Source organism: Heptranchias perlo, unplaced genomic scaffold (assembly GCF_035084215.1).
Source record: "Heptranchias perlo isolate sHepPer1 unplaced genomic scaffold, sHepPer1.hap1 HAP1_SCAFFOLD_59, whole genome shotgun sequence".
In the NCBI taxonomy this organism is placed as follows: Eukaryota; Metazoa; Chordata; class Chondrichthyes; order Hexanchiformes; family Hexanchidae; genus Heptranchias; species Heptranchias perlo.
In genome coordinates, this window is record NW_027139612.1 from 2,727,931 (window position 1) to 2,752,151 (window position 24,221).

The 24,221-nt window shown below is 49.7% G+C and overlaps 2 protein-coding genes across 3 annotated transcripts in view; one reads left to right on the plus strand and one right to left on the minus strand.

Annotated features, from left to right (window-relative positions):
- Positions 1–22,568, minus strand: part of LOC137316364 (NACHT, LRR and PYD domains-containing protein 12-like) — a 46,290-nt gene extending 23,722 nt beyond the window's left edge. For both annotated transcript variants that reach the window (XM_067980433.1, XM_067980436.1), the window contains exons 1-2: positions 22,300–22,568; positions 13,235–13,466 (exon numbers count right to left, since the gene is read on the minus strand). The gene's annotated coding sequence lies outside the window, so the exon portion shown is untranslated. The remainder of the gene's footprint in view (positions 1–13,234; positions 13,467–22,299) is intronic.
- Positions 1–24,221, plus strand: part of LOC137316335 (NACHT, LRR and PYD domains-containing protein 3-like) — a 302,370-nt gene that overhangs the window by 154,777 nt on the left and 123,372 nt on the right. The gene's annotated exons all lie outside the window — the stretch shown is intronic.

Here is a 24,221-nt window from a genome sequence, read left to right on the forward strand (position 1 = left end):
TCAGTAATTCACATTAAAACACGGAAACAAATTGTACAGATTAAAGTAAGGGGCTCTCTGTCATTCTCTCTATCCCCCCTTCCCACGCCCATCACTGATTAAAGTAAGGGCCTCCCTGTCATTCTATCCCTCCCCCCTTCCCCCGCCCATCACTGATTAAAGTAAGGGGCTCTCTGTCTTTCTCTCTCTCCCGTCTTCCCCCGCCCATCACTGATTAATATAAGGGCCTCCCTGTCATTCTATCACTCCCCCCTTCCCCCGCCCATCACTGATTAAATTAAGGGGCTCTCTGTCATTCTCCCTCTACCCACCTCCTCCCATCCATCACTGATTAAAGTAAGTGGCTCTCTGTCATTCTCCCTCTCCCCCTCCCCCCGCCCATCACTGATTAAAGTAAGAGGCTCTCTGTCATTTCACCTCTCCCGCTTCCCCGACCATCACTGATTAAAGTAAGGGGCTCTCTGTCATTCTATCTGTCTCCCCTCACCCCGCCCATCACTGATTAAATTATGGGACTATCTGTCATCGTCCCTCTCCCCCTCCCCCCGCCCATCACTGATTATATAACGGGCTCTCTGTCATTTTCCCTCTCCCCCTCCCCCCGCCCATCACTGATTAAAGTAAGGAGCTCTCTGTCATTATCTCTCTCCACCTCCCCCCGCCCATCACTGATTATAGCAAGGGGCTCTCTGTCATCCTCCATCAACCCCTCCCCCCGCCATCACTGATTGAAGTAAGGGGCTTTATGTCATTTTCCCTCTCCCCCTCCCCCGCCCATCACTGACGAAAGTAAGGGGCTCTCTGTCATCCTCCCTCAACCCCTCCCCCCGCTCATCACCGATTAAATTAAGGGGCTCTCTGTCATTCTCCCTCTTCTCCCTCTCCCACCCATCAATGATTAAATTAAGGGGCTCTCTGTCATTCTCCCTCTCCCCCCTCACCCGTCCATCAATGAATTATATAAGTTGCTCTCTGTCATTCTCCCTCTAACCCCTCCCCGAAACATCACTGATTAAAGTAAGGTGCTTTCTTTCATTCTCCCTCTAACCCCGCCCATCACTGTTTATCGTAAGGGGCTCCCTGTCCTTCCCCCTCGCCCACCTCAACCTGCCCATCACTGAATAAAGTAACGGGCTCTCTGTCATTTCACCTCTGCCGCTCCCCCCGCCCATCACTGAATAAAGAAAGGGGCTCTTTGTATTTCGCCCTCTCCCCTCCTCCACTCATCACTGATTAAAGTAAGGGGATCTCTGTCATTCTCACTCTCCCCCTCCCTCCACCCATCACTGATTTCGGGAAGGGGCTCTCTCTCATTCTCCCTCTTCCCCTCCCCCTCCCATCATTGATTAAAGTAAGGGGCTCTCTCTCATTCTCCCTCTCCCGCTCCCCCCGCCCATCATTGATTAAAGTAAAGGGCTCCCTCTCATTCTGCCTCTCTCCCCCTACCCCTGACTATCACTGATCAAAGTATGAGGCTCTCTGTCATATTACCTCTCCCCCTTCCCCCGCCCATCACTGAATAAATTTAAGGGCTCTCTGTCATTCTAAGTCTCACCCCTCCCCCCACCCATCACTGATTGAAGTAAGAGCTTCTATGTCATTTTCCCTCTACCCCCACCCACCGACCATCACTGTTTGAATAAGGGGGTGTCTGTCATTCTCCCTCACATTCACCCCCCGCCCATCACTGATTAAAGTAAGGGGCTCTCTGTCATCCTCCCTCACCCCCTCCACCACCCAACACTGATTAATATAAGGTGCTCTCTCTCATTCTCCCTCTCCCCCTCCCCCCGACCATCACTGATTAAAGTAAGGGGCTCTCTCTCATTCTCCCTCTCCCGCTCCCCCCGCCCATCATTGATTAAAGTAAGGGGCTCCCTCTCGTTCTGCCTCTCTCACCCTCCCCCTAACTAACAGTGATCAAAGTAAGAGGCTCTCTGTCATACCACCTCTCCCCCTTCCCCCGCCCATCACTGAATAAAGTTAAGGGCTCTCTGTCATTCTAATCCTCACCCCTCCCCCCCGCCCATCTCTGATTGAAGTAAGAGGCTCTATGTCATTTTCCCTCTCCCCCCACCACCCGACCATCATTGTTTGAATAAGGGGGTCTCTGTCATTCTCCCTCACACCCACCCCCCGACCATCACTGATTAAAGTAAGGGGCTCTCTCTCATTCTCCCTCGAACCCCTCCCCGAAACATCACTGTTTAAAGTAAGTGGCTCTTGGTCATTCTCCTTCTACCCGTCCCCCGCCATCACTGATTCAAGAAAGGGGCTCTCTCTCATTCTCCCTCTCCCCCCGCTCATCAATGATTAAAGTAAGGGGCTTTCTCTCATTCTCCCTCGAACCCCTCCCCGAAACATCACTGATTAAAGTAAGGGGCTCTCTCTCATTCTCCCTCTCTCAGCCTCCCCCCGCCCATCACTGATCAAAGTAAGAGGCTCTCTGTCATTCTCCCATTCTCCGCCTTCCCCCGCCCATCACTGATTAAAGTCAGAGTCTCTCTGTCATTTCACCTCTCCCGCTCCCCCGCCCATCACTGATTAAAGGAAGGGGCTCTCTGCCATTCTCCCTCTGCCCCTCCTCCACCCATCATTGATTAAAGTAAGGGGCTCTCAGTCATTCTATCTCTCTCCCCTCCCCCCGCCCATCACTGATTAAATTAAGGGGCTCTCTGTCATTCCCCCTCCCCCCGCCCATCACTGATTAAATTAAGGGGCTCTCTGTCATTCTCCAGCTTCCCCCACCCATCACTGATTAAAGTAAGGGGCTCTCTGTCATTCTCCCTCTCCCCCCTCACCCGCCCATCAATGAATTATATAAGTTGCTCTCTGTCATTCTCCCTCTAACCCCTCCCCGAAACATCACTGATTAAAGTAAGGTGCTTTCTTTCATTCTCCCTCCAACCCCGCCCATCACTGTTTATCGTAAGGGGCTCCCTGTCCTTCTCCCTCTCCCAACTCAACCTCACCCATCACTGATTAAAGTAAGGGGCTCTCTATCATTCTCCCTCTCCCCCCAACCCACCCATCACTGATTAACGAAAGGAGCTCTCTGTCATTCTCCCTCGCCCCCCTCAACCCGCCCATCACTGATTAAAGTAAGGGGCTCTCTGTCATTTCACCTCTCCCGCTCACCCCGCCCATCATTGAATAAAGAAAGGGGCTCTTTGTCTTTCGCCCTCTCCCCCACCCATCACTGAATAAAGTAAGGTGCTCTCTGTCATTCTCACTCTCCCCCTCCCTCCACCCATCACTGATTTCGGAAAGGGGCTTTCTATCATTCTCCCTCTCCCCCTCCCTCCACCCATCACTGATTTCGGAAAGGGGCTGTCGGTCATTCTGACTTTCACCCACCCCAACAAATCACTGATTGAATTAAAGGGCAATCTGTCATTCTCCCTCTCCCGTTCCCCCCGCCCATCATTGTTTAAATGAAGGGGCTCTCTCTCATTCTCCCTCACCCCCCCCCCCCTCTGATTAAAGTAAGGGGCTCTCTCTCATTCTCCCTCTCCCGCTCCCCCCGCCCATCATTGATTAAAGTAAGGGGCTATCTCCCATTCTCCCTCTCCCGCTCCCCCAGCCCATCATTGATTAAAGTAAGGGGATCTCTCTCATTCTCCCTCTGCCCCAACCCCGCCCATCATTGATTAAAGTAAGGGGCTCTCTGTCATTCACCCTCTCCCCCCTCCCATCATTGATTAAATAAGGGGCTCTCTCTCATTCTCACCCTCCCGCTCCCCCCGCCCATCATTGATTAAAGTAAGGGGCTCCCTCTCATTCTGCCTCTCTCCCCCTCCCCCTGACTCTCACTGATCAAAGTAAGAGGCTCTCTGTCATATTACCTCTCCCCCTTCCCCCGCCCATCACTGATTAAAGTTAAGGGCTCTCTGTCATTCTAAGTCTCTCCCCTCCCCCCGCCCATCACTGATTGAATTAAGAGGCTCTGTGTCATTTTCCCTCTCCCCCCACCCACCGGCCGTCACTGTTTGAATAAGGCGGTCTCTGTCATTCTCCCTCACCCCCATCCCTCCCATCACTGATTAAAGTAAGGGGCTCTCTGTCATCCTCCCTCACCCCCTCCCCCACCCATCACTGATTAATATAAGGGGCTCTCTCTCATTCTCCCTCGAACCCCTCCCCGAAACATCACTGTTTAAAGTAAGCGGCTCTCTGTCATTCTCCCTCTCCCCCTCCTCCATCCATCACTGATTAAAGTAAGCGGCTCTCTGTCATTCTCCCTCTCACCCTCCCCCCGCCCATCACTGATTAAAGCAAGGGGCTCTCTGTCATTTTACCTCTCCCCTTCTCCCTGGCCATCACTGATTAAAGTAAGGGGCTCTCTTTCATCCACCCTCTCCCCCTCCCCCCACGCATCATTGATTAATTTAAGGGGTAACCTGTCATCCTCCCTCTCCCCCTCCCCCGCCCCATCACTGATTGAAGTAAGGGGCTCTCTCTCATTCTCCCTCTCCCCCTCTCCCCGCCCATCACTGATTAAAGTAAGGGGCTCTCTGTCATTCTCGCTCTCCCCCGCCCCCCACCCATCACTTATTAAAGTAAGGGGTTCTATAACATTCTCCCTCTCCCCTCCTCCACCCATCACTGTTTAATGTAAGGGGTTCTCGATCATTCTCCCTCTCCCCCTCCTCCACCCATCACTGTTTCAAGTATGGGGCTCTCTCTCATTCTACCTCACCCGCCCATCAATGATTAACATAAGTTGCTCTCTGTCATTCTCCCTCCAACACCTACCCGAAACATCACTGATTAAAGTAAGGTGCTTTCTGTCATTCTCCCTCGAACCCCGCCCATCACTGATTATCGTAAGTGCCTCCCTGACCTTCTCCCTCTCCCACCTCCACCTAACCCATCACAGATTAAAGAAGGGGCTCTCTGTCATTCTCCCTCTCCCCCCACCCCACCCCACCCATCACTGATTAACGAAAGGAGCTCACTGTCATTCTCTCTCGCCCCCCTCCCCCCGCCCATTACTGAATAAAGAAAGGGGCTCTTTGTCTTTCGCCCTCTCCCCTCCTCCACCCATCACTGATTAAAGTAAGGGGCTCTCGGTCATTCTCCCGTTCCCCCTCCTCCACCCATCATTGATTTTAGGAAGGGGCTTCCTGTCAGTCTCCCTCTCCCCCCGCCTGCCCATTACTGATTAAAGTAAGAGGCTCTCTGTCATTTCCGTCTCCCCCTCCCCCCGCCCATCACTGATTAAAGTAAGGGGCTCTCTGTCATTCTCCCTCGCCCCCTCCCCCCACCCATCACTGATTTCGGTAAGGGGCTGTCGGTCATTCTGCCTTTCACCCACCCCAACAAATCACTGATTAATTAAAGGGCAATCTGTCATTCTCCCTCTCCCGCACCCCCCGCCCATCACTGATTAAAATAAGGGGTTCTCTGTCATTCTCCCTCTCCCCCCACACATCACTGCTAAAATAAAGGGGAAATCCTTCATTATCCCTCTCCCCATCCTCCACCCTTCACTGATTAAAGAAAGGGGCTCTCTGTCATTCTCCCCCTCACCCCTCCGATCACTGATTAAAGTACGGGGCTCTCTTTCATTCTCCCTCTCCCCCACCCCCCACCCATCACTGATTAAAGTATGGGGCTCTCTGTCATTCTGACTCTCCCCCTCACGCCACCCATCACTGATTAAAGTAAGGGGCTCTCTGTCATTATCCCCCTCCCCCCACCCATCACTGATTAAAGTAAGGGCCTCACTGTCATTCACACTCTCCCCCGACCCCCTCCCCCTCCCCCCTCCACATCCCCCCTCCCCCCTCCACCTCCCCCTCCACTCCCCCTCCCCCTCCCCCCTCCCCCTCCCCTCCCCCGCTCCTCCTCCCTCTCCCCTCGCCCTCCCCCCTCCCCCTCCCCCCTCCCCCTCCCCCTCCCCCTCCCCCCTCCCCCTGCCCCCCTCCCCCTCCCACCCTCCCCCTCCCCCTCCCTCTCCCCCCTCCCCCTCCCTCCCCCCCCTCCCTCCCCCTCCCCCTTCCTATCACTGATTAAAGTAAGGAGCTCTCTGTCATTCTCCCTCTCCCCCCTCCCCCTCCTATCACTGATTAAAGTAAGGGGCTCTGTCTCATTCTCCCCTCCCCCGCCCATTACTGATTAAATTCCGTGCCTCTCTGCCATTCTCCCTCTCCCCCTCCCCCACCCATCACTGATTAAAGTAAGGTGCTCCCTGTCATTCCCCCTCTCCCCCTCCCCCTGCCCATCACAGATTAAAGTAAGGAGCTCACTGTCATTCTCCCCCTCCCCCCACCCATCACCGAATAAATAAGGGGCACTCTCTCATTCTCCCTCTCCCCCCTCCCCCCGCTCATCACTGAATAAAGTAAGGGGCTCTCTCTCATTCTCCCTCTCTCCCCTCCGCCACCCATCACTGATTAAAGTAAGGGGCTCCCTGTCATTCTCCCCCTCCCCCCACCCATCACTGATTAAAGTAAGGGGCTCTCTCTCATTCTCCCTCTCTCCCCTCCCCCCACCCATCACTGATAAAAGTAAGGGGCTCTCTCTCATTCTCCCTCTCCCCCCTCCCCCCACCCATCACTGATTAAAGTAAGGGGCTCTCTCTCATTCTCCAACTCCCCCCATAGATTTGGTCCCTTTTGGATCAATCCCGATTGACATGTCCGTCCCCATTTCCTCCCTAACCGACTCCTCCCTCTGGGCCCATCCGGGGCGGGATCTTCGCACTGCGTGCTCGGGACAAATGAACGCCGAACCCACATACACCGCCCTCTTTCACTTGATCGACCGCAGAAAGGGTCACGTGTCTCCAGATTTTTAAACCCTTTCGGCCGTTTCACCGACTCAGCGCGGGCCCGGATGCAGCGCGCTTGTGTGATGTCAGCAATCGGGTGGGGTCGCGACCTGACTGATTGGAGAGTCCAGGGGACTGGAGAGGATCAACCGGTCCCCATCCACCACCATCATCTCAATCCACCGCCATCCTCCCCCTGGAGAAGATCAACCGGTCCCCATCCACCGCCATTATCTCAATCCACCGCCATCCTCCCCCTGGAGAAGATCAACCTGTCCCCATCCACCGCCATCATCTCACTCCAAGGCCATCCTCCCCCTGGAGAAGATCAACCGGTCCCCATCCACCGCCATCATCCCCCTCGAGAGGATCAACCGGTCCCCATCCACCGCCATCATCTCAATCCACCGCGATCCTCCCCCTGGACAAGATCAAACGGTCCCTATCCACCGCCATCATCTCAATCCACCTCGATCCTCCCCCTGGAGAAGATCAACCGGTCCCCATCCACCGCCATCATCTCAATCCACCACCATTCACCTCTGGGCGGAAGTGTGAATCAGGTGGTTAATCTGACTCATCCATCCCTTTATCACCTCCAGTCTCCACTATTCCAATACTCTCCTGCCCGGCCTCCCATCTTCCATCCTCCATAAACATCCAAAACTCTGCTGCCCATGACAGAACTCGCACCAAGTCCCGTTCACCCATCACCCACTGTGCTCACTGACCTGCATTGGCTCACGATCCGGGAACGCCTCCTTTTTAAAATTCTCATCCTGATTTTCAAATCCCTCTCCAACCCTCGCCCCTCTCCCCATTTCTGTAACCTCCTCCAGCCCTACAACCCTCCGAGATCTCTGCGCTCCTTCAATTCTGGCCTCCTGCCTATCCCCCGATTTCCATCGCTCCACCATTGGCGGAAGTGCCTTCAGCTGCTGGGGCCCAAAGCTCTGGAATTCGCTCCCGAAACCTCTACACCTCTCTCTCTCTCCTCCTTTAAGACGCTCCTTAAAACCCATCTCATTGACCGAGCTCTGGACGGGCTCTGAACAGAGCTCTGTACAGCTGCAACATAACGTCCTCCCCTTTATATTCCAGCCCATGAGATAAAGGCCAACATTACATTTGCCTTTTTGATTACTTTCTGTACCTGCCCACTAGCTTTTAGAGATTTGTGTACTTGGACCCCTAAATTTCTCTGCTCATCCACAGTTCCCACACTCTTCCCATTCAGAAAATATTCCGATTTGTCTTTTTCTGATCGAAAGTGGATGACCTCATTAAACAGCATCTCCCACAGTTTTCCTCACTCACTTATTTGGTCTGTGTGTCCCTGGTTTCCAGTTTCCCAATAGGGTCCGATTCTGTTTTCAGTACAAAGTAACAGGGAATCAAATCTACCCTTTTATTAGCTGGATCGAGGTGATAGGAAGTTGAGGTACAGTTCGGCTACGATCTAATAAAATGGGGGACAGGGTCGAGGGGATGAATGGCCTCCTCCTGTTCCTGTGTAACAACCTCGGGGAGCTGAACGGCCTCCCCCTGTTCCGGTGTAACAGGCTCGAGGGGCTGAACGGCCTCCTCCTGTTCCTGTGTAAAAGGCTCGAGGGGCTGAATAGGCTCCTCCTGTTCCTATATAATGTCATTGGTTGGGTTGTGAAACACACGGTTAATGATACAGTATCAAAAACTTTGTGGAAGGCACTGGGTCACCACACAATGGCAGGGTACCGTGTGAGAGACACAGTGTGAAAGGATGTGTGTGTGTATCAGTGAGTGAGAGTGAGAGAAAGAGGATGCCTCTGTATATCAGTGAGTGTGTGAGAGAGAGGATGCCTCTGTATATCAGTGAATGAGTGAGTGTGTGTGAGACAGAGGATGCCTCTGTATATCAGTGAGTGTGTGAGAGAGAGGATGCCTCTGTATATCAGTGAGTGTGTGAGAGAGAGGATGCCTCTGTATATCAGTGAGTGTGTGAGAGAGAGGATGCCTCTGTATATCAGTGAGTGTGTGAGAGAGAGGATGCCTCTGTATATCAGTGAGTGTGTGAGACAAGATGCCTCTGTATATCAGTGAGTGTGTGAGAGAGAGGATGCTTCTGTATATCAGTGAATGAGTGAGTGTGAGCGAGGGTGCCTCTGTATATCAGTGAATGAGTGAGTGTGTGAGAGAGAGAGGATGCCACTGTATATCAGTGAGTGACTCGGAGTGAGTGTGTGAGAGAGAGGATGCCTCTGCATATCAGTGAGTGTGTGAGAGAGAGGATGCCTCTGTATATCAGTGAGTGTGTGAGAGAGAGGATGCCTCTGTATATCAGTGAATGAGTGAGTGTGTGTGAGAGAGAGGATGCCTGTGTATATCAGTGAGTGTGTGAGAGAGAGGATGCCTCTGTATCTCAGTGAGTGTGTGAGAGAGAGGATGCCTGTGTATATCAGTGAGTGTGTGAGAGAGAGGATGCCTCTGTATATCAGTGAGTGTGTGAGAGAGAGGATGCCTCTGTATATCAGTGAGTGTGTGAGAGAAGATGCCTCTGTATATCAGTGAGTGTGTGAGAGAGAGGATGCTTCTGTATATCAGTGAATGAGTGAGTGTGAGCGAGGGTGCCTCTGCATATCAGTGAATGAGTGAGTGTGTGAGAGAGAGAGGATGCCTCTGTATATCAGTGAGTGACTCGGAGTGAGTGTGTGAGAGAGAGGATGCCTCTGCATATCAGTGAGTGTGTGAGAGAGAGGATGCCTCTGTATTTCAGTGAGTGTGTGAGAGAGAGGATGCCTCTGTATGTCAGTGAGCGAGTGAGTATGTGTGTGTATTTTGTGTTGGGTATAAGTGGCAGGATGATGCAACCCGACCTTAAACCATCAACAACTTGTAAAATCCGACACAGACTGGGACTGAACAAGTTAAATTCCCAGAAGACACGTGTCCATAACACAGGTTGGATCAGACACAGCAAGTGGTGTCTCGGGACAAAGGATCACAAACCTCTTCCTCATATTGACCCATTCAGCAGAGGGGGGTGATGCAACAGATCTACTTTACCCCCCAGTCTCCAGGTTACAAACCACAGTCAGCAGAGGGGGGCGATGCAACAGATTTACTTTACCCCCCATTCTCCAGGTTACAAACCGCAGTCAGCAGAGGCGGGCGATGCAACAGATCTACATTAACCCCAGTCTCCAGGTTACAAGCCTCAGTCAGCAGAGGCGTGAGATGCAACAGATCTACTTTACCCCCCAGTCTCCATGTTACAAACCGCTGACAGCAGAGGGGGGGGGGGGGGCGATGCAACAGATCTACTTTACCCCCCAGCCTCCAGGTTACAAACCTTTATCAGCAGAGGCGGGCAATGCAACAGATCTCGTTTCCGTTCCTTGAGCTCGCTGACAACTTACAGCTGCCAAATGGAAAAAAGTGTTTTGAAGTTTGTGTCGCTGCAATTATGCTTGTTTTTCATAGAACATTTTATAAACCCGCCATTTCTTAACAACTGTATTACTTATAATGATCACTTTGTAATATGAAAGTTACATGACACGCCAGATTGTACATTAATCTAAAGGGCCTGTCACTCACTGATGTTTTGAAAACACGGTCCTCTATTTATACCTGTTAAGTTGGATTAAATATAATTATAAATCGATAAACGGATGGTTAGAAAAAAGGCTTTTAAGATTAACATGTGTCGATAACCAGGGGAGACAGATTTAAGACAATTGACAAAAGAAGCAGGCGGGGGGAGATGGAGAGATTTTCATTTTGATGTGGCCAGATATTATGATCTGGAATGCACTATGAACGGGTGGTGGAAGCAGATTCAATAGTAACTTGAAAAAGGAATTGGATAGAATAACGGAATGATTACAGCATCGATTCTATGATTCTATCCAAGTTACATAATTGGTTTAATATTAATTACTTGGGATACAATGAAATATATGAATCGTTATCACAATTAAAACAGCATGGCGGCACTCCAATTTTCCTGCCAGCTATCGGGGCAGGTGGCCCTGTTGTGCCTGTATAAGTGTGTACCACGCACCCTGATTATTTAAATGACCCTTTCTCTGTGATTTTGGATGGGGTCTACAGCGGTAGCTGCATTTCCTACGGTGGAGTGGGACTCCCAGGATTTCAGGTCCAAGTTGTCTGGGCAGGGTAAAGAAACTTTATACCTGGCTTGGGAATGCTTGATGTTGATATTCAATGTCCAGAATGGAAATCCCAAGCACAAATATTCCCGCACCTGGATGAGCACAAAATTCACTTAAAAGAGAAAATAGATAAATATCTCAGATTAAAGTAAGGAGGAACGTGGTCTACATGGAATTTAGACAAGGTACCGCATGGTAGGTTGTTACATAAGGTTAAATCTCACGGGATCCAAGGTGAGGTAGCCAATTGGATAGAAAATTGGATTGACGACAGAAGACAGAGGGTGGTTGTAGAGGGTTGTTTTTCAAACTGGAGGCCTGTGACCAGCGGTGTGCCTCAGGGATCGGTGCTGGGTCCGCTGTTATTTGTTATTTATATTAATGATTTGGATGAGAATTTAGGAGGCATGGTTAGTAAGTTTGCAGATGACACCAAGATTGGTGGCATTGTGGACAGTGACGAAGGTTATCTAGGATTGCAACGGGATCTTGATAAATTGGGCCAGTGGGCCGATGAATGGCAGATGGAGTTCAATTTAGATAAATGTGAGGTGATGCATTTTGGTAGATCGAATCGGGCCAGGACCTACTCTGTTAATGGTAGGGCGTTGGGGAGAGTTATAGAACAAAGAGATCCAGGAGTACAGGTTCATAGCTCCTTGAAAGTGGAGTCACAGGTGGATAGGGTGGTGAAGAAGGCATTCAGCATGCTTGGTTTCATTGGTCAGAACATTGAATACAGGAGTTGGGATGTCTTGTTGAAGTTGTACAAGACATTAGTAAGGCCACACTTGGAATACTGTGTACAGTTCTGGTCACCCTATTATAGAAAGGATATTATTAAACTAGAAAGAGTGCAGAAAAGATTTACTAGGATGCTACCGGGACTTCATGGTTTGACTTATAGGGAGAGGTTGGATAGACTGAGACTTTTTTCCCTGGAGAGTAGGAGGTTTAGGGGTGATCTTATAGAAGTCTATAAAATAATGAGGGGCATAGATAAGGTAGATAGTCAAAATCTTTTCCCAAAGGTAGGGGAGTCTATAACGAGGGGGCAAAGATTTAAGGTGAGAGGGGAGAGATACAAAAGGGTCCAGAGGGGCAATTTTTTCACTCAAAGGGTGGTGAGTGTCTGAAACGAGCTGCCAGAGGCAGTAGTAGAGCGGGTACAATTTTTTCTTTTAAAAAGCATTTGGACAGTTACATGGGCAAGATGGGTATAGAGGGATATGGGCCAAGTGCAGGCAATTGGGACTAGCTTAGTGGTATAAACTGGGCGGCATGGACATGTCGGGCCGAAGGGCCTGTTTCCATGTTGTAAACTTCTATGATTCTATGATTCTATGAAGGAGGCCATTCAGGCCATCGAGCCTGTGCCGGCTCTTTGTCAGAGCATTCATGTTAATCCCATTCACCCGCTCTTTCCACGTAGACCTGCAAATATTTTCCCTTGCACAATTTATCCAATTCGCTTTTGAAACTGCTTCCACCATCCCGTCAGGCAGCGCATTCCAGACCATTAAACTCACTGCATTTGGTTCTTTCGCCAATCACCTTAAATGTGTGTCCTCTGGTTCGTGACCCTTCCGCCAATGGGAACAGTTTCTCTTTATCTACTTAATCTAAATCGCCATGATTTTGAACACTTCTATCGAATCAAAGAGCAAGGACATGAATCTGGATTGTATCGGGACAAACATCGCTCTCAGTTTATTAAAAAGAACCCTCGGCCGAGACTGGATCAGGTGATCACCCAGAACATTATTCTGACAACACACAAAATAATCAATTGGAAGAATTTTTACAATCCATTAAATAAGATTTGCGTATCATTTTATCACCAGTTTATATTTAAATGATAATCATTTAATTCAACTGCAAGTGTGAAGTCCTGAAATAAATTTACCAATGAGAAATAATATTAAGCAAAACCCAGTATCTAGTTCAGAATTGTAAGATGGTTGATTTTGATGGATATGAAATATATTTGAATTCAGTAACACTGTCTGGCATTACATTAATACACAGTATAATATCGATATTATGGAGGCAAGAAAGGTGGGTTCTTTCCAAGTTGGTGCTGGGGGCGGGGAGACACTGTAAACCTGATGGGCTCTGCCTCAGACTGGAGTCACCTCTTCGATCAAACCCCTTTTCTCTAAAACACACGCAAGATTCATTTGTGACTGTGTGTTTTGAGACAGAAACTGATCTCACTTCACATTTCATTGCACGGCCTCATGCTGGATAATTGTACTCGGTGATCAGACTCTCCCAGTCTCATTCTCACCATTTCCCTCCTTACCTTGTAACCTTTGTGAACTGTCTACAGGACCAGTGTTTATCTGAGCAAATGGGACTTTCTCTTCCCTTTCTCCCCAGTCGATCTATGGAAGCTCTTTGAATCGGAAGGGTTCTCTCTGGTTGCTGCTCTCACAATCCTGTGCTGATTCACCTGCTGTTGTTCCTCAGTCGACAATCCCTGTTTACTTCCAGCTGTGGACTTTTCTCAATCACTCCGTCATTCACCGGGAGATCTAATGATGGCAGGATAGAAAATGAGACCAATGTTGACGGTGTGAAGGAGAATCTAATCTGCACTTTCCCTCGCTGCAGAAATTAATGCCGCTCATAGAGTCCGCCCCATCCTTTGGTTCAAAACAAGTGATTGATAACCCCACCCGCCAATCAGGGCCTGGTCCCACACACAGCCCCACGCCCGCTTGTTATGAACCAATAGAATAGAACCTCCCTTCCGATCAGCACTGTGGGAGAACCTTCACCACACAGACTGCAGCGGTTGAAGAAGGCGGCTCACCACCACCTTCTCAAGGGCAATTAGGGCTGGGCAATAAATGCTGGCCTCGCCAGCGATGCCCACATCCCATGAATGAATAAAAAAATAATAGAACGGGCGGAAGTCACTCGCCTATGCGAATCTCTATCGGAGTTTTTTGAGGATGTCACGAGCAGGGTCGATAAAGGGAAACTAGCGGATGTTGCTTATTTCGATTTTCAAAAGGCAGTCAATAAATTGCCACACAATAGTTTGTTACACAAGAGAAGGGCTCATTGGGTTGGGCTAATATTGAGTATTGAGAATTGGTTCACGAACAGAAAACAGAGAGTCGGGATAAACGAGTCATTTTCAGGTTGGCAGGCTGTAACTGGTGGGGTGCCACAAGGATCAGTGCTGGGGCCTCAGCTATTTACAATCTATATTAATGACTTAGATGAAGGCACCGAGTGCTGTGTATCCAAATTTGCTGACGATACAAAGCTAGGTGGGAAAGTAAGCAATGAGGATGACACAAAGAGTCTGCAAAGGGATATAGACAGCTTCAGTGAGTGGGCAAAAATATGGCAGATAGAGTATAATGTGGGGAAATGTGAGGTTATTCACTTTTGTCCGAAGCAAAGAAAAACAGAATATTTTTTAAATGGTGAGAAACTGTTACATTTTAGCGTTCAGAGGTGTCCTCGTACAAGAAACAAAGAAAGTTAACATGCAGGTACAGCAAACAATCATGAAGGCAAATAGCATTTTGGCCTTTATTGCAAGCGGTTGGAGTTCAAGAGTAAGGAATTCTTCCGAGAATTGTATCGGGCTTTGGTGAGACCTCACCTGGAGTACTGTGTACACTTTTGGTCTCTTTATCTATGGAAGGATATACTTGTCTTACAGGCAGTGCAAGATGGGTTCACTGGATTGATTCCTGGGATGAGAGGGTTGTCCTATGAGGAGAGATTGAGTAGAATGGGCCGATACTCTCTGGAGTTTAGAAGAATGAGAGGTGATATTATTGAATCATATAAGATTCTGAGGGGGTTTGACAGGGTCGATGCTGAGAGGTTGTTTCCCCTGGCTGGAGAGTCTAGAACAAGGGGGCATAGTCTCAGGATACGGGGTCGGACTTTTAGGAATAAGATGAGGAGAAATTTCTTCATTCAGAGGGTTGTGAACCTTTGGATTTCTTTTTCCCCAGTGGGCTGTGATGGTCAGTCGTTGAGTATATTCAAGATTGAGGTTGAGAGAATTTTGGACTGTAATTGACTCAAGGGATATGGGGATCAGACGGGAAAGTGGAGTTGAGGTCGATGATCAGCCATTGAATGGCGGAGCAGGATCGAGGGGCCGTATGGCCCAGCCCTGTTCCTATTTCTTATGTTCCAATGAGGTGACCCAGGGGATGGACCGGGCTGTGAGACCAGGCAGTGAGACCGGGCGGGGAGTGCGGTAGTGCAGCTCCTCACTGACTGAGGCCCGGGGTTCAAGGAGGGGGAGATTTATCTGAGCCACAAGCACATTCCCCGGAGCTGCCACACGTTCCCGGGCCCAGAGAGAGGAGCAACACAGTCACTCACATGGCCCTCCGTGCACCCTCATTCACGTGCCTCTCCCTCCACAGTCACCCACATCCCTATCCCTCCACCGTCTCTCACATCCCCCACCCTCACCCTCACCCACATCCCCATCCGTCCACCCTCTTTCAGATCCCCTCCCTCCGCTCTCACTCACCTCACCCTCCCACAACACTCATTCACATCCCACTACTTCCACTCTCACTCACATCCACTTCCGTCCAGCCTCACGCATATGCCCCTCACTCCACTCTCACTCACATCACCCTCCTTCAAAACTCACTCATATCCCGATCCCTCCATCCTCTTTCACACCCCCTCGCTCCACTCTCACTCAGATAACCCTCAACCCACTTTCATTCACATCCACTTCCGTCCAGCCTCACTCACATAACCCTCCCTCCACCCTCACACACACCCCACTCCCTCCATCCTCACACACATCCCACTCCCTCCACCCTGACTCATAACACCCTCCCTCCACTCTCACTCACACATCCCCCTCCCTCCACCATCACACACAATCCCCTCCCTCCACTCTCACTAACACATCCGCCTCCCTGCATCCTCACTCACAACCCCCTCCCTCCACCATCATACACAAACTCCTCCATCCACACTCACTCACATCGTTCCTATCAACCTCATTCACATCCACCTCCTTCCCTTCTCACTCATATTCGCCTCCCTCTACCCTCACTCATATTCCCCTCCCTCCACACTCAATCATATATCCTCCTGTCTCTACCCTCACTCACATTCCCTTCCCTCCCTTCTCACTCACATCACCGTTAGTGCACCCTCATTCACGTCCCCCTCCCTCCACCCTGACTCACATAACCCCCTCTCTTCACCCACACTCACACATTTCCCCCCCTACGCCACCCCCCACACACAATCCCCCCTAAGCCACCACCCACACACAACCCCCTTCCACAACACTCACTCACATATCTACCTCCCTACACCCTCATTCCATCTCCCTGCCTCCACCCTCATTCAAATCCCACTCCCACCACCCTCACTCACACAACCTCTTCGCTCCACGCTCACTCAGACATCCCCCTCATTCCACGCTGACTCACACATTCCCCTCCCTTCACCGTAACTCACACAGCCCACCCTCACCCACATCCCCCTCCCTCTACCCTCACACATACTTCCCCGTCCCTCCTCCATCAATCACATATTCACCTCCCTCTACCCTCAATCACGTCATCCTCTCTCCAGCCTCACTCACACATCCCCTACTTTCAAACTCACTCACATCCCCTCAGAGTCATTCACATTCCACTCCTGCCACACTCATTGACACATCCCTCTCCTTCCATCCTCACTCACACACCCCCCTCACTCGACCCTCACTCACACATCAAGCTCCTTCCACCCTAATTCACACATCCCACACCCTCCACGCTCATTCACATTCTCCGCCCTCCTCCCTAACTACCACACCCTGCCCTAACTCACATCCCCTCCGTCCGCCTGCACACATACTTCACCCTCCTTCCACCATTATTCACATCCCCTTCCCTCCAACCTCACTCCCATTGACCTACCACCAACCTCACTCACATCCCCCTCCATCCACCCTCACTGACACATCCCCATCCACCCTCACTCATACATCCCATCCCTCCACCCTCATACAAACATCCCACTAACTCACCATCAAACACACACCATTCCTCCAACCTTATTCACTCATTCCCCGCCCTCCACCTTCACTCACACATCCTCCTTTCTCTACCATCACTCACTCATACCCCTCCCTCCATCCTCACTCACAAATCCACTCCCACCACCCATCCATCCTGAGTCAATCACACATCCACCTCCCTCCAACTTCACTCACATATCCTCTGCCTCCGCCCGCACTCACATCCCTTCACCTCACCCTCACTCACACACAGCCCACCCTCCACCATCAATCACACATCCACCTCCAGCCACTGTCACCCACACATCCCCCTCCCTCCAGAGTAACTCACAACCCTCCCCCTCCTGACTCACTCACACATCCCACTCTCTCTACCCTCACTCACACATATCAAGCTCCACCCAAACTAACTCACATGCCTCCCTCCAGCCTCTCTCACACATCCCCCTCCATTCTCCTTCACTCGCATAGCCTCCTCCCTTAACACTCACTCACGTCACCCATCCTCAATCGTCACTCATGCACCCCGCTCCCAAAACCCACATTCACACAACCCACTCCCTCGCCCTCACGCACAACCCCTTCCCTCCACGCTCACTCACATCCCCCTCCATCCACCCTCACTCACATCCCTCTACATCCACCTTCACGCACACACGATCCCTCCAAACTCACTCACACATCCCACGTCCTCCACCCTCACTCACACCTCCCGCTCCCTCCACCAACAATCACACATACCCCTCCCTCCATCCTCACTCACACATAACACTCCCTCCACCCTCACACACATCACCCTCCCTCCACCCTCACACACATCCCACTCCAAAAACCATCATTCACATCGGCATCCCAACCACCGTCACTCACCTCCCTCTCCCTCCAACATCACTCACATCCCCCTCCCTCCAAACTCACTCGCATCCCCCTCCATCCACCCTCACTCAAAACCCACACCCTCCAACCTCACTTCCATCGCCCTACCTCTACACTCACTCACATCACCCTCCCTCCACTTTCACTCACACATCACCCTCACTCCACTTTCAATCAAACATTCCCCTCACACCATCCTCACTCACACATCCAGCTCGCTCCACCGTCACTCACACATCACCCTGCCTCCACTGTCACTCACATCCTCCTCCCTTCACCCTCTAACAATCATACCCCACACTCCACCCTCACTTACACATCTCCACACTCCGCCATCATTAAAACATCCTCCTCTCACCACACTCACTCACATCCCCTCCCTCCAAACTCACTCACAACCCCTTCCATCCAGCCTCACTCACATCCACCCTTCTACCCTCACTCACACACCCTCCCACCACCTTCACTCATACATCCGCCTCGCTCCACCGTCACTCACACATTTCCCTCCCTCCAACCTCACCCACAACCCCTTCCTCCAGCCTCACACACATCCCTATCCCTCCAGCCTCACACACATCCCCCTACATCCGCAGTAACATGCCCTCCCACCACCCTGACTCACACATACCTCTAGCTCCACCGTCACTAACACAACCAACTCCCTCCACCCTCACTCACATCCCCCTCCCTCCAGCCTCACTCACACAACCCCTCCCTCCTACGTCACTCACACAGACTCCTCCCTCCGCCCTCACTCACGTCACCCACCCTCACTCACACATCTCCCACCCTCAAACGTCAATCACACCCTCCCCCATCATCGTTAACAACGAAACACATCACACTCACTCAGACTCCTTCCCTCCACCCTCACGCACATCACCCTCCCCCGTCCCCATTAACACCCTCACACACCAAGCTCACTCACACTTCTTCCCTCCACCCTCATTCACATTCGTTTCCCTCCACCTTCACTCACACACCATCCATCCAACCTCATTCACATATCCCACGCCTTCCACCCTTACTCACACCTCCCTCTCCCTCCACCTACAATCACACATTCCCCTCCCTCCATCCGCACTCACATATCACCCTCCCCGCACTCCCACTCACATCGCACACCCCTACATCCGCACTCACATCCCACAACCCCACCCTCACTGACACATCCCCTCCCTCCGCTCTCACTCACACGTCCCACTCCCACAACCATCATTCACATCAATATCCCAACACCGTCACTCACATCCCCCTCCCTTCAACATCATTCACATCCCCCTCCATCCACCCTCACTCACACACCATCCCTCCATCCTCACTCACATCTACCACGACCTCCACGCTCACTCACAGCTCCCATTCCCTCCACCCTCACACACACATCCTCCTCCCACCACCCTCACTCACATTCTCCACCCGCCACCCTCACACACATCTCCCAACATCCACCCTCACTCTCACATTCCATTTCGTCCACCCTCATTCACATCCCTCAAACTCCACCTGCACTCAGACCCCCTCCCTCCACCTTCACTCACACATCACCCTCAAGTCACTTTCACTAAAGCATTCCCCTCCCGCTACACTCATTCTAAAATCCTGATCTCTCCACACTCAATCACACATTACCCTCAACGCACCGCCACTCACACATCACCCTCCATCCAAACTCATTCATGCCCCCCCACCCTCACTCACTCTTCCCCTCCCCAAGCCCTCACTCACACATTCCCCTCCCTCCACCCTCACTCACACATCCCCCTCCCTCCACCCTCACAAACATCCCCCTCCTGCCATCCTCACTCACATCGCCACATCACTCCACCCTAACTCAAACATATTCCCCTTCCTTCACACTCACTCAGCACACCCTCCTCCACCCTCACTCACTCATCCCCCTCCCACCGCCCTCACTCACACATCCCCCTCCCTCAATCCTCACTCATATAGGCCCTCCCTCCACCTTCACTCGCAAATACCTCTTACTCCACCCTCACTCAAACATCCTCTCACTCCACCCTCACACCCATCGCCCTCCCTCCACCCTCACTCACATCCCCAACCCCCAACCTAAATCACTCATCCCCCTCCCTTCATCCTCATTCACACATTCCCCTGCCTCCACCTTCTCTCATACACCCCCCTCCTTCCACCGTCACTCACACATCCTCCACCCTCTAACCTCACTCACATATCCCACTCCCTCTACCATCATTCACATCCTGCTCCCACCACAGTCACTTACACCCCACTCCCTTCATCATCACTCACATCCTCCGCCCTCCACTCTCACTCACACTTCTCTCTCTGGGCCCGTCCCCGTTCAATCATGGCCTTCAAAAGGGAATTGGATAAATACTTGAAGGGAAAAAAATTGCAGGGCTACGGGGATAGGGCAGGGGAGTGGGACGAGCTGGATTGCTCTTGCAGAGAGTCGGCGCGGAGTCGACGGGCCGAATGGCCTCCCTCTGTATTGTAACCATTCTATGATTATATGACTTAGATGAAGGGACCGAGTGTAATGTCTCCAAGTTTGCTGACGATAAAAAGTAGGTGGGAAAGTTAGCTTTGAGCAGATCACAAAGAGTCTGCAAAGGGATAGAGACAGGTTAAGTGAGTGGGTAAGAAGTTGGCAGGTGGAGTATAATGTGGGGAAATGTGAGGTTATTCACTTTGGTAGGAAGAATAGAAAAACAGGATATTTTTTAAATGGTAAGAAGCTGTTGAATGTTGGTTTTCAGAGAGATTCGGGTGTCCTCGTTTCATGGTCTGAATATATCAATAGGAGTTTACACTGAATGTTTCATGGTCTGAATATATCGATAGGAGTTTACATTGAATGTTTCATGATCTGAATATATCGATAGGAGTTTACACTGAATGTTTCATGGTCTGAATATATCGATAGGAGTTTACATTGAATGTTTCATGATCTGAATATATCGATAGGAGCTCACACTGAATGTTTCATGGTCTGAATATATCGATAGGAGTTCACACTGAATGTTTCATGGTCTGAATATATAGATAGGAGTTTACATTGAATGTTTCATGGTCTGAATATATAGATAGGAGTTTACACTGAATGTTTCATGGTCTGAATATATAGATAGGAGTTTACACTGAATGTTTGATGGTCTGAATATATCGATAGGAGTTTACACTGAATGTTTCATGGTCTGAATATATCGATAGGAGTTTACACTGAATGTTTCATGGTCTGAATATATAGATAGGAGTTTACATTGAATGTTTCATGGTCTGAATATATAGATAGGAGTTTACATTGAATGTTTCATGATCTGAATATATCGATAGGAGTTTACACTGAACGTTTCATGGTCTTTCGGATATAAATTGGAACCAACGCCTCTTGCACTGAGATCTGACAGATTGTTACCCTGGCAATAGAGGAAATCACTCAACGAAAATAACTGAAACGGAAATAACAAAAACTACCGTCGTGTTTGGAGTTTAGTTAAGATGAACATTAATCCTAAACATTCAGACACTTTTTCTAACCATAAAGCTGCCATTCCAATAACGATTTTTTTTACACCACGAGACCTGATACTGGGAATTTACTGAATGTACCGTCAGTTCGAGCTCCACAGAACATTAAGCAGCACCGTATCTACAGAAGGATCAAACAGTCACATTATTAAAAACAGACCCCATCTGCTCTGAAAATCTGATTGTCTTAAACCATCTAAACCTGTAACTGTTAGCAGTGACCATTTAAATTACTGCCACAATACTGAATTCGATTGCAAAACATCTGATCGTCATATTCTTTATACATCTGGAATGCTACAAAGTTTGGATGAACAACATTTCTGGAAACTCCAGTTAGTGTTTAAAAGGCTGAAAGACAGTGTTTATATTTTCTGCTGAAAGCATTATCAGAATACGATTTACGTAATATTTTATCACCAGTTTATATTTAAATGATAATCATTTAATTCAACTCCAATTCTAAAATCCAGAAATAGATTTACTGATGGGAAATAACATTAAGTTAAACCCAGCTTCCAGTTCAGAATTGTAAGATGATTGATTTTGATAGTTGGATCTGAAATATATTTGAATTCGGTAACACTGTCTGGCACTACCTTAACACACAGTGTAATATCGATATTATCGGGGCTATAAAGGTGGGTTACTTCCGAGTTGGTGTTGGGGGCGGGGAGACACTGTATATCTGCTGGGATCTGCCTCAGACTGGAGTCACCACTTAGATCAAACCCCTTCACTCGAAAACTCAAACAAGATTCATGTGTGACTGTGTGTTTTGAGACAGGAACTGATCTCACTTCACATTTCATTGCACGGCCTCATGCTGGATAATTGTACGTGGTGATCAGACTCTCCCAATCTCATTCTCACCATTTCCCCCCTTACCTTGTAACTTTTGTGGACTGTCTACAGGACCAGTGTTTATCTGAGGAAATGGGACTTTCTCTTACCTTTCTCCCCAGTCGATCTATGGAAGCTCTTTGAATCGGAAGGGTTCTCTCCAGTTGCTGCTCTCACAATCCTGTGCTGATTCACCTGCTGTTGTTCCTCAGCCGACAATCCCTGTTTACTTCCAGCTGTGAACTTTTCTCAATCACTCCGTCATTCACCGGGAGATCTAATTATGCCAGGGCAGAAAATGAGACCAATGTTGACGGTATGGAGGAGAATCTAATCGACACTTTCACTCGCTGCAGAAATTAATGCCGCTCACTGAGTACGCCCCTTCTCTTGGTTCAAAACAAATGATTGATACCCCACCCGCCAATCAGGGCCTGGTCCCACACACAGCCCCACTCCCGCTTGTTATGAACCAATTGAATAGAACTTCCCTTCCTCACAGCACTGTGGGAGAACCTTCACCTCACGGACTGCAGCGGATCAAGAAGGCGGCTCACCACCACCTTCTCAAGGGCAATTAGGAATGGGCAATAAATGCCGGCCTCGCCAGCGACGCCCACATCGCATGAACGAATAAAAAAATAATAGAAAGGGCGGAAGTCACTCGCCTATGAGAACCTCTATTGGAGTTTTTTAAGGATGCAACGAGCAGGGTAGATAAAGGGGAACCCGTAGATGTTGCATATATAAATTTTCAAAAGGCATTCAATAAATTGCCACATAAATGTTTGTTACGCAAGATAGGGGCTCATTGGGTTGGGGGTAATATTGAAGATAGAGGAATGGTAAACGGGCAGAATATGGAGAGTCGGGATAAACGCGTCATTTTCAGGTTAGCAGGCTCTAACTAGTGGAGTGCCACAAAGATGAGTGCTGGGGCCTCAGCTATTTACATTATATATTAATGACTCAGATGAAGGTACCGAGTGTTATGTATCCAATTTTGCTGACGATACAAAGCTAGGTGGGAAAGTAAGCTATGAGGAGGACGTAAGAAATCTGCAAAGGGATATAGACAGGTTCAGTGAGTGGGCAAGACGATGGCAAATGGAGTATAATGTGGGGAAATGTGAGGTTATTCACTATTGTGGGAAGAATAGAAAAACAGAATATTTTTAAATGGTGAGAAACTATTACATTTTGGTGTTCAGGGAGATCTGGGTGTCCTCGTAGAAGAAACACAGAAAGTTAACATGCAGGTACAGCAAACAATTATGAAGGCAAATGGCATGTTGGCCTTTATTGCATGGGGGTTGGAGTATAAAAGCAAAGAAGTTTTCCGACAATTGTACTGGACTTTGGTGAGACCTCACCTGGAGTAATGTGCACAGTTTTGGTCTCCTTATCTCAGAAAGGGTGGACTTGCCTTACAGGCGGTGCAACAAAGGTTCACTAGATTGATTCCTCAGATGAAGGCGTTGTCCTGTGAGGAGATATTAAGTAGAATGGGCCTATACGCACTGGAGTTGAGAAGAATGAGAGCTTAGAAGATTGAGAGCAATACGATTCTGAGGGACTTGACAGGGTAGATGCTGAGAGGTTGTTTCCCCTGGCTGGATTGCCTCGAACAAGGAGGCATAGTCTCAGGATATGGCGTCGGACATTTTAGTTAAGGACTGAGATGAGGAGAAATTTCCTCACTCTGAGGTTTGTGAATCTGTGGAATTCTCTTCCCTAGAGGGCGGTGGGTGTTGAACCGTTGAATATATTCAAGGCTGAGATCGATAGATTTTTAGACTCTTAGGCAATCAAGGGAAATGGGGATCGGTAAGGAAAGTGAATTTGAGGTCGAAAATCAGCCAGGATCTTCTTGAATTTCGGAGCTGACTGGAGTGGGCGTATGGCCTACTCCAATTCTTATGTTGTTATGAGGCGACCCAGGGAATGGACTTGGTGGATTGAGATGATGGTGGTGGATGGGGACAGGTTGATCTTCTCCAGGGGGAGGATGGCGGTGGATTGAGATGATGGC